The sequence below is a fragment of the Gymnodraco acuticeps genome, unplaced genomic scaffold (assembly GCF_902827175.1).
Source record: "Gymnodraco acuticeps unplaced genomic scaffold, fGymAcu1.1, whole genome shotgun sequence".
NCBI classification, from domain to species: domain Eukaryota; kingdom Metazoa; phylum Chordata; class Actinopteri; order Perciformes; family Bathydraconidae; genus Gymnodraco; species Gymnodraco acuticeps.
The window spans coordinates 817,391-829,812 of record NW_022992223.1 but is presented as its reverse complement, the minus strand read 5'-3'; positions in this window follow the sequence as shown (position 1 = coordinate 829,812).

The following is a 12,422-nucleotide window of genomic DNA, read 5'->3' as shown; positions in this document are numbered from 1 at the left end:
AGTCAAAGAAACGCCCATTCATTCATTCATTCATTCTGACTGACTTTATGAAGAAGATCGCAGGAAATGACGACAGAACAGTTAAAAAAGACATCTCACACCGTGTCAGATGTGGGTTATTTTGGGGAGGTGGAGATAGATCATATTGTTTGGTGGATGCAGTTTGAACCAGAGTAGCAGCATGGAGGTCGGATCGTCACCAAAATAAATAAATAAATGGCCCGAAAAAGGTTAATGACAAAAACAATACACATAGCCTTCCTCAGGCAGTGTGTTTGTGCCGGGGACAGGAGACCCCCCCTTGATGAGAGACTGTAAGAAGTGATCGGGGAATCCCTCCGGAGTGGAGTCATGACGACTGGATCTGAATTATGTTTTTGTATTTGGTGGTTTGTGTTCCAGCTGTCGATCAGCTGTGCGCAGCGTCTCCACTGCAGCCTGTGCGTCTCAACCCCCCCCCCCGCAGCAACCCTATATCCACCAGTTAAAGGAAATACAACTAATGTGTTGTGTTATATCAGCTGTACAATTTACCACATATGGTGTTCTTAGCTTCCATACCTCCTGTGTTTTACGAGCGACTTATCAAGTCTTGGCAAACGGCATAAAACACGATTAAACGTGATAGTATATAAAACCATGCTCGTATCTACAACCTATAGAAATGCAACACGGCGTCAGTTTAGACGTAATTCTGTCCTCCTGCTTACCGCATCATTTATGAGAAAACATTTCATAACATTAACACAACATATTCGAGGTGGTTTTAAATAACATATCCGTATTTATTTATTTCTCCAAGTTATGTTTTTGTGTGCACTGAGGAGTCTCAAACAGGCGTTTGTTTAATCATTTTAAGATTGGCTTTAATCAATGTTTGAAAATGAATTATTCATGATAAATGAGAGGTAACATTTTATTGATGGTATTATTTCCACATATTTCTCTCCATTCTTCCTTCTGCCAACGGTGTCGCAGTTTCTCGTCTCTCCCGTTGTTGTGCTTAGTGCGTACGCATGGGTTAGAGTTTGCGTGGAGGACCGCACGTTTTCCCATCAAGTTAGTATTTTATAAATCGCAAACATTGCGTAGAAACTGGCGTACGCCATTTTTTGAGCGTATATCGCTTTATAAATGAGGCCCCAGGAGTTTTCTGTCTTAGTGCTGAGCTAATTGCCTTCTGCTTCCAGCTCCATTCTTAATGCACACTCATGAAAGTGCTATATATCATCCCATTTAACTCTTGGCATAAAAAGTAATTATTTCAAAACTATAACCTTAAATCTCGGAGTCAGTGTCAAAAGTGTCGGATCATTTCTATCAAGCACCTGAGAGACAACTTTTTTTGTGGCACTAAAACCTTCAAATCAGAATTTTTAATTAATACATTAAAAGTCAAGTGAACAACTTTGAAGCAGTGAAACAAGCTCAGCATCAATACTGACTTTGTAAACTGAAAAAGAAGCGAGGACAGCTTTTTATTTTTTTAGAATTTGACAGCTCAGCCGCAGATTTGACTCTGAGCTGCCACAACACTGACAAATAATGCACCCATACATTTGATGTGCATAATGTTTGTGACTTCACATATTTTAAATAAATGATAGCCCAACCTTTGTCTCTGCAGATAGAAAGTAATTGATTCTCTTCTTCTTTTATGCCTCCTATGTGCCTGTCAAACACTTGCTGCACTACTGGATAAAGTGGAAACTATTGAAACTGAGCTTTAAGCCATAATGTCAGCCACATTTTGTATTCAAGATATTATGCACCACATGGTAAGGGCAGTCCTTCCACAGCATTTCTGGACTCCCACAATTCCTCCCAATAAACCAAGGGATACTCTAAGCTCTATGCAGACAACACTGTTGTCTACGCTTCCGTATTGGGAATCAACAAATACTGTAATTTACAATCCACAATAATAATGTTCAGTAAAGGTCAAATTCCAGATATCTGCATAGGAAAAACTTCAAACGTTCTTGATATTGGGTTAGGGTTGAGGTTAACTATCATTCCTGCACCACCTTAACCTTTTATAGGGCACTATTAGGTAACCCTAACCCGTTTTAAGGCCTCTGCTGATTTGTCAAATTCCCCAATGGCGAACTCTGTGGCGTAGAGTGATCTTCGCTGATTGGCTGGGAGAAAACCACATGCTTCTCGACCTCACTGAGTCGCATGCATGGATGTATGAGGCGGGGCCTCGTTCATTCCTATGAGAGTTGCTCATTAGCGCATGATGATAAAATGGCCCAACTTTTGAGAGAGCGAAACGTCACAGATTACCCGGCATGCCTGAGAAGTACCCGTATGTGCACTCATAGAGCATGCGCAACTTTAACCAAAATGCTCGTTCACATCAAGCACGTCAAGTTGCGTACACGTAACAGCACCGTGCATTCATGACAGCATGGTAATGGATTGTTATTATGATGGATTTGATATTAACGAGGCGGCAGTTAGCAGCTAGCGGCTAGCTAGTCATTATGCTAATGTTCACATCAATCGTTATGTACTTACGCTGTAACAGGATCTAGTGATATCCAACAGAGCTTCATTTAGCATGAAAGAATTATTGCACTGTGTATATATATATATCTAGATGCACGATAATTATCGGTCCGATATTAGGAATTATGACGTCATCCCGATAAACCCGATACCAGTATTAATAGCCCCGATAATATACAATATATGTTTTGGGTAAAAAAAAAGAAAAAAATACTGCGGTGTGGGTGGATTGGGATGAGGGGCGCTTGTTTTTCCCTCGGCTCCTCCCGTTTTGCCAGTACTGTGGTATTAGTGGTTTAGGAAGAGGGGAGTTCTTCACAAATCCAGCGCTCCCTAACTCATGCCTGGCTGTGACGTAAATGGTGTGCGGCCGTGAAGCCAGGACAGTAAACAAACATGTCGTCGGTGGTATGGGCGTTGGAGCTATGTGCAACTCAAGGCATATGCTCGAACCGGAGCTGCCTGGACGCTGCAATCATGTTGCGCACTATCCGTGCTGAGTATGCTGACTTTTCGTACAATGTCCCACTGTCTGGCTTCCTGCATAAAGTCAAGTGCTCGGCGCAGTTGTGGCGAAATGTCGCTCCTCTGTTTTCATTTAAACAGCTCCTTATATCCGTTAGTGCAGCTAGCTAGCACCAGATGCTAACAACAATGCACGTAAGGTCTCTCTCTCGCTCGCTCGGGCCACACATACACACACCCTCCCGGTCCTCCAGATGGCCAGTCGGTGCCTACACAAGTGTTCATACTGGGTTGTTTATTTAGTTTAAAAAAAATTATCCAACGAGTTACAGACCACTCTTTCCCAATGTAAGTCAATGGGAAAAAGTGTTTCCGGGCCCAGCAACCTAAAGGAAGTGTAGTACCGCCGTTTGGCCACAACGAATATTCTCATCAGACTCCGACGCACTTCCTGGGGGCTTGGCCCAGGGACATCACGGATTGATACGGAAGTTGCAGTACCGCCGTTTGGACACTACGAATTGTGGGAACAGAGTCCGGAGCACTTCCTGGGGGCTTGGTCGCGGGGGGGGGTGGACGACCATGTTTTGATGTGTGCGGAAGTTACCAAATAGGGTTCAACGCCCGATAAAGGGTTAAGGACTTGGAATCGCTGGACTTAAAGAGACGGGGGCAAAAAAAGAGGAATACGAGTATACAGACAGACAATATAAAAAAAAGTCTAACTTTTAAGCATATAAACATATTCTAGTAATAAACCATTATAAACCTGGAAAAGGCATAATAAGGCTTCTTTAAAAAGGATTCACTGTATTGGAGGGGGTTGCCCATATTTCCCCCACTTCCTCATGTCAACCTGCCGCACCACCTCGAGAACCAGCACGATACGTTAAAGTCAAGCGGTGGGCTTCATCAATCATGACGCAGTCGCAATCAAACGGCAGAATTATGAAAAATGGATCCTGTCACAACACCGGGCCTCGGTGTGCGGGATGCTGCTGAGTGTCAGACTGAGGGAGACCACTTCCACTTTATCAAACACACTCCTCTCCTCAGACTTTAGGACTCAATGCAAGATTAAATCACTGGTTAAAATGCTAATTTCTTACGGCACATCCCCAATACATCCCTATCATAAATGAGCTGCATTTATGAGTGACGGAGAATTAGATCTAGAAAGGATGGAGCGAAGTAAACAACTTTACCTGAAGCCAGGCCTTTTTGAATCCACGACTATAAATCATTAATGATCCCCGTCTTTTCTCTGTTTTTCTGCACAGTGCCTGTAATCTGCCTCTATGCTGAGCTAAACTTGTTTGTGTGTTATTAAAGCCCGGCCCTCACAATGAAGTTAGCAAAGCATAATCTCATAAACGTAATGATTTTTCAAACCTACTGCACAGACTCAGGGATGGGCAATTAAGCTAAAAAAAAAACGTTCCCTTGATTAATCAGTTTAATATTATGCTTGTCCCATGATATCACATACTCGGATATATGAAAACAGTGCAAAAGAGTTTTGCAGAAGAGTTTTTCCAATCTATACAAGTATTTCCAACTTGGTTCATATCGACCGATCTCTTTGATCCAAGCCGCAGTGGAAAATGTAGCTTTCGTGCCAATTTGTTTTTGGTTCAATTGGGTCTCAATCTATGTAAACAGAAGCAAACATCGTAAACAAAACTAACATGCATTCAGAAGAAGAAAGTATTTGACATGGCTTTTTTATTTTATTACTGAAAACGAATCTTGCATTGTCAACTTCAGCTTTGATATTTCACTTTTGATATGCCCAAGCTCTGTTTATCATGTAAAAACTGAGATCTGCCCGTGTGAACTCCTACACACTTCTTCCTTTTTTACACTGATTGACAACACAAGACTTATTTTCTGTTATGTGATGCTTGGTAAAATAGTGAAATATTTAAACACCTGGACTTTTTCATCATGCCACATCATTACATCAAACAGAAGTATCCCAGGATTTCATCATTCTTTTACGCTTTTCTTCAAACATATTTGATGTCTGGCAACATTGGGATCTCCAATAGACATCAAAACAAGGTTCTTTGGGTTTGGACAGCGCAACATGGCCATCAATCGATATAAATGAAACGGCTAAAGCAACAAAGGTTTCGGAATGCGGATACATGTTAAATTGTGCTTTGTGTGAACACAAACTTGGCCTTAAAATGAGGTGTTTTCAGGATTATAGTAGAACTCTGCTTCAGGGAAGGCAATGATACAATGTGTAAACAAAATAGTGAAGGTTTCAATAGTCAATCATTTAAGAACTACTTTGAGCAACACTGCTAGGTGTTTTTCTGAAATATTAAAGATAGTTTACCTACATTGTTTTACCTACTAGTTTGCGTTAACATTTCAAATGTTGACTTTAGGGTAGTGCACAGACATCTTTCACTACAGAAAGATGATAAAAAAGTTAGTATGGTCAAGGTAGGACATTTTAGGGACATGAACATAATAACAACACACTTTGGAGTTAAAATGAATCCATAAAGAACATTTTCCTTTTGTCACTTGGAGACAGAACTCTGCAACAAAATAAAAATTGCACAAATGTGGCATATGTTGTTAGAAATTACTTCGCAGTTATATTGTTGGCTACCTGACGAACATAAGTCAACAATTAAGCTTTAATTTGACACACTGTTCAAATACAAATATCAGTGAGTGTAGCTTTAATTATTTGAGTGGGATTACCTTTTACTGTATGTGTAAGGTTAAAAGGAAGGCAAGAAAACGAGGGGTCACACCTCCCACATGTGAAAAAAAAACCAGTGCACAAGTTCGCTGTCAGTGCATAGGTTCGCTGTCAGTGCATATCTTACCACATTTCTCACCCTCTAATTCTTTAAAAAGATGTGTTAATATCATTTTAGACAGCTTGAGACTAGTGTGACAGACTCAGGGGAAAAAAAGTTATACTGATAGAATCTCCCGACCAATTAGCACAGAACCACTTTAAAAAGTTTGTAGAGACATAATGTTTCAGTGAAGTGCACTTCTGAAAACATGTCCATGAGTTTTCAGTCACACTTGGCAAAAACAAAAGCTGTAGGTCTGCTGTTCACCATGACAAAAATGATTTGAACACATACAATGTTTAAATCTACAGACATTTCTTCTTCTCTGACCTCAGAAAATCTTGGAAGTTTTCCTGTGGAGTTTTACCACAATGTTGCCCAATTTGTTTTCACAACTTACTCACAAAGATCGGGGCTGCTATTATATAACTCCAGTTGAAGTTTTTGCAGAAAGAGGGAGAAGATTAAAAAAGAGAAAAAATATGTTTTTATTTAGGTCTGAATCCAAGACAGCCGGGCTTCAAAGGGTTCTTCATCCCTTTTTTTTTTAAAGCAGCTATTTCTCACAATAAAACACGCTTTGCTGAAATCAGTGCAGATTACAGTGGCTTTCACTTCAAAGTGAGCATGGGGGGGATATTACTACAATAATGGAAATGCACGTATAAGCTGGTATTAGTTTACAGCAGAAAGTATATTTAGGACTGATTAAATGTTTCTGGTGTAAACACCCTCAGACTTATTTTGTGTCCTTTGGCCTTTTTTTAAGTAAAAACCCTCCTCAAGAATTCTGAGAGACTTTGTCAGGACTCCAGCTGAGATTTACATCGAGTTCAAGTGCATTAATTCAATGTAGAGACTGTAGAAAATAAATGCTATGTAAGGAGAATAAAGTGAAATTCAGAGGAACAGAATGTTCTCTACTTGTTTGTCATACTTTGATAATTTGAGTTCATTCAATTTCTACAGTTTTTTTCATTTTTTTAAATCACATCCCAAGCTTAAAATCGAACAAAGAGTCGGGGCTAGATCATGTTTTCTGAGGGATTATTTCCTGGTGAAGACTTTTTTTTTACATTCCCCTGTGGGCGTCAAATGATTGACAGTAAGCAGAGTGGAACAAAGTGTGTGCACTGTTAGAGAAACACTCGACTCAAGGGCACAATGAAAAGACAATAAAACCAAAAAGCGGTGACAAAACCAAAGAAAGACTTTATAAATGATGGATTATCTAACTCAAACCATTTCCAAGTCTGTCGAAATTAAATCACACTCCAGAAGAACAAGTAACAAAAGAAATTGATATTTAAATTATACTCAGTGTGCAAATGAGATGCATGGAGGCTGTTGTTTTATATAAATATATGAGAGAAAAGGAAAAAGTCAGACAAATTGACAAATCACTGTGTTTTTGAGATTACACAGTGATTAGCACTACACTCACAAACCTGCTGACATTTGATGTTAATCGCCTCGTGCCTTTAAGGTGTTTGTGAAGCTACAGCTCATTGATCCTTTTTGGGATGTAAGGGTTTTATATTGATGAAGCGCTCTTTGATTGCTGAGGAGACAAACATCACTTAATCTGCTTTTTGGATTTTTACAAGAGATGAGTCAGCACCCAAAGAAAGGCCAAACTTGAGCTACTACTGCACGGAGCAACGTGCATGTCAAATTGACACATTTGGCTGATGAAGACCATTTAATGTTGTCCATAGTGCAAAGTGGTGGACTTTCAACTCAAATTTCAAAGCACAAAATGTTTTGTTTTTTGCATTTTCCCTTTATCGTTATGTTTTTATGAATATAACTTTGTTTTATTGAAGCTGGGAAAATATAACCTCAGAGGAAAGTGTAATCATTTTGACACACATATTTTATTTTGCATACATTTTTTGCAATTTTTAATGGCTAATTATCTTATGTTTTATAAGTATTTTTTTAATTTATTGGACATTTTACTTCTAAATTGTTTAGGTTTTATTTTTTATTTTGCACATTCCTTGACTTTTTAACTTTATACAGATATTTGTATGTTGAATATGTTTTTTTTCAAATGTAACTTATTTTATTCTAAATGGACTGTCACAAAACTCAATGTTCCACTGAATGAGTAGTGTTGGAGATGAATGTTCAAACTGGAGCCACAAACCACCAGGAGACAGGAGTTTAAACTTCTTTGTTTTATTTTATCAGGGTATGTTGGTGGGATAGCTGTTGCCAATGCTTCTAGTAGAAAGGTGAAACAAACTGATTATAGAATTTGCACATTAAAATGTCTAACAAGTAGTGTTCTGATTCTGATTACCACGACATACAGACACTGATGCTACATATTGTCCAGTTTATGTCATCTTGTGTTCAATCTGTTGTTCTCCCTGCATTTACATTCTGTCACCCTGACTCCCTGTCAGCCTGCAGCCTCCATTAGCTGATTATCATCAAACTCTCAGTGGAGGGGAGGCAGCTGGACTTGGACTCCATCAAAGAGCGGAAGGTGTTTGGCCTCATCAGCCCTGATGAGGAGAAGCTGGAGGTGCAGACCCCCGGCCCCCCGCCTCTTCCCGGGGTTGAGAGGCTGGGAGAGGGGCCAGGGGACATGGCAGCATCATCGGGCAGCAGCTGGTCACACACACGAGTTAAGAGTGTGTTTTCACCTGGACACTTAGCGCAGGTTTTATCAGCCAGGCCTGGCACACTGCTGTCCCCTCATTAGAGAGGAGTGACTCCAACATTCTGGCTGGATCCAAGTAGATGCATTAAAAATATAATTTCTTTATTCTAAGGGACAATTCATATTGATCACTGTAACTATTTTTAAACTGATGTTCCGATTGCTGAAATATGTTTGCGACCATTTAGTAGATTAATTTTGTTTAACATATGGTAACAAACTTTGCATATAATATTACATCTGATTAGCTTTTAGGGCACACAAGGGATGAAACTCGCACTAAAAATGTAAAAATCACACTGTATCCATCTCATATCATGTTCATCAGTGTTGTATAACATGTTATGAAGGCACAACAGGTTCAGTGTTTCTCAAATTCACCAAATAGAACCCATTTTCATGCCTGTAATAAAAGGAAAGCACATATTCAAGGTCCATCTGTTTTTATATACAGATTAGTCCACTACTGTCTAATATCTGTCACGGCTGGGAGGGTAAGGTACACAGGACCCAAATGCAGAATATCCAAATTCAAAATACTTTATTTGCAAAACTAGCAACAAAGTAAAATAAGGCAACAACATCAATAATCTCACAAAGACAGAGAGAAAAACCAGAACTTAAATGCACACAAACTAATCAACTGAACAGGACACAGGTGAGGGGGAAGGAGACAACACAGGGCACCAGGTGCACACAATCAGCAGTAACAGACAAGATGGGAGGGGGAACACAGAGACAGGAAACCAAAGACAGAACTAGACATGACAAAAACACAACACAGACAGATCGTGACAATATCGGGTTACCAAACCTTCTATTATTTCCAATTAATTTAAATGTACTGCGTTAGTAAATTCACCACACTTTGTTATTGTACATGAAGGCCATGAAGAAGAGCTGGAGCACTAACAACCTTAACAAGCATCTGAACCTTAACAAATATCTGACCCCTCTCAAATTCCTCTTTTTCTACACAAAAGAAAATGTACGCTGTAAATTGAATTAATGAAATGAATACCATTGAACTGTCGTGTTTTCAGGGTCTTGGTATTGTGAGTGTTGTGTCAGAATGGAACAAAGCCATTGTTAATGTTATTAGTAAAACCTGTGCTTTACTCTGACATCATATCTGCTTTGAAAAACACCTGTTGTCCTTGTACTGTTTTTACAAAGAAATTCTTGTCAGCACTAATCATTGATTTTTGTGATTCAACTAATGAAATATTAATATACAGTCAAGGTAATAGAACACAGTTAAAACAGGAGGGCAGAAAGCATAGCTAATAAAAAAACAATAGTGGATTCAACCCAGTCTCATAAAAAAACGTGTAATAACTACGTTGGTCCACAACGTAGGACGTAGTATTTCTACAAAAACGCCTCTGAAATTGGAAGATCCCTACGTTTTTTTTCACCATTCATTCCAATGGCTGGCGTCTGTCACGTGATCTTCACATTTCTCCCTGCAGAAAAAAAAAACATGGCCGAACTTCGTTTTATTCTCGGTGTAAAATGCCTATTTTAAAGTTAGTTTGGCCATTAAAATGCGTTGTGATGCGAGAAATATGAGTTGTTATTTCAGATTATGTGTGCAGTGGATGTACATGATCTTTAGTTTGCTAGTTATTACGAAGATTACTTCAGGAAATTGTGTCGATACAACGTTTTCATTGTTACCAAGGCGGTTGCTAGGGACGCTGCTATCGATATTGTTTCTGTTATGTTGTGTAACAGTTTAATGGTGTAATCTTTATTGCTACCCCCTTCCCCGTCAATGTATAGTGTTGGTCCACAGCGCAAACGTATTAGTTTAACAAAATCCGCATCTAAAATTGTGGCATAGATACGTTATTTTCCCCTGTGCAATTCCAGTCTCACATCTCACATCACATAGTCATAAACAAATACCGGAAACAGACCGAAAACACTTTATTCCGAGTGTGCTTGCTTTTCTCTTTGAAAGTCATCACATAACGGCATTGTAATACACGGTTCGGCTGCATTAAATATTACATATCTGCCGTAGTTCTCTATTTATAGAGCCCTGCTGAGAAGACTTCTGGACAAACATGAGGAACTGTCGCCAACACTGTGACTGAAAACGTGACATGGATCATAAATATATCAGCCATTAAACAACATATTACATTTATTTTCACACAATACGTCTCCTTGCAGTATCAACACTAATTCGGCTGACTTTTATATTTGATCCAATTGGTAGATAGGCTGTATTTACACCATAAAGGTGCACAGCTGATATAAAGGGACACCTAGTGGTTAAAGCATGTTATTGAATTTCATTATTTTTATTATTAGATATTAATAGGATCCCTATAAAGTATATTCATTACTCGTTATTCTCTACTAATAGTTCATTAAAGACTGTATATAATGACTATTTTGCACATCCCTTTCAAGATTTCAAGATTTTCTAAGGTTTATTGACATATCATATACACAAACGGTGTAGTTATGCAATGAATGAAAAACGTTGTGTATACCTCCAGCAATGTTAACTATGTTGAAGCACTTATTTTAACTGATATTATACATATGTATTATACTCTTATATAAGATGTATGTAGATAGTATAAGAAATGTGCAGAATACAACAGTTTAATGGTGGAGGTACTGTATACACACATATTGATAGATGTCTTGTAATGCACTGTTGAGGAACCTGCGACCAAAGTTTTTCATCTCCGGCCTTGTCAGGTATTGATCAATCAATCAATAAATGAAGAACACAGAATTATTAAATATAAAACACAGAATTTGTGTGATTATACTAAATGATTTACAAATAAACACCACTGCATATTTACAACTGTTACACATGCTGATGTAACGCAAATGTTTCCAACTTGGGATCAATAAAGTATATCTTATCTTATCTTAAGATGATCGATGGCTACTGCCATATTTGCAAAATGTGCCTCTGAACCTTGATAAACTTGTGCATGTTTCAGGCTCATCAATTAACAACAGGACATAAGACCAGCTGTTAAATAAAGCTCTTCTGACCTTAGCTGGCATGTGGGTAATGCTGCCCATTATGGGCACAAGCAATTTTCACCCATTTATTAATTATATGTTTTAAATTTGAGTGTTTCCTATCCCCTAAACCTCCAGGGATGTACACAGTTTAATACTGGCCACTTCTTATTATGGGAAATATGAAAACGTCTTTTAAAACCACAACTCCCAGTAGAGGAGTGCCATAGAGCATGTTGCGAAACTGCGAAACACAATAGCCAGCATGTGTAGTTCTGGGGACGGGGTGGGGGAGGGGGGGACGGCGTGGACCCGTTCAAATCCAGTTTTGGACATTCTGCCGTGGTTCCATCCCATTTCAAGTGCTGTTCGACGCTCTGCACACTCTCCAATCACAGAGCTTGAGGACTATCATGGGGTTTGTCAAGCGAAGAGGAGAGAATACTTACTTCTGGGTGTAATATTCTGTAAAGCAAATGAGCTGCTCCGACCCTCGGTCCTGACGGACTCCAACTTGTGTTTATTAATCAAACAAATAAATAAACACAAGGATAAATATGTGTTATTGTTGAGTAAATAACACATATATGAACATAACGTATCTATGCCACAATTTTAGATGCAGATTTTGTTAAATTAATACGTTTGCGCTGTGGAAGGGGGTAGCAATAAAGATAACACCATTAAACAGTTACACAACATAACAGAAATAATATCGATAGCAGCGTCCCTAGCAACCACCTTGGTAACAATGAAAACGTTGTATCGACACAATTTCCTGAAGTAATCTTCGTAATATAACTAGCAAACTAAAAATAATGTGCATCCACTGCACACATAATCTGAAATAACAGATATGTAATATTTAATGCAGCCGAAACCGTGTATTACAATGCCGTTATGTGATGACTTTCAAAGAGAAAAGCAAGCACACTCGGAAT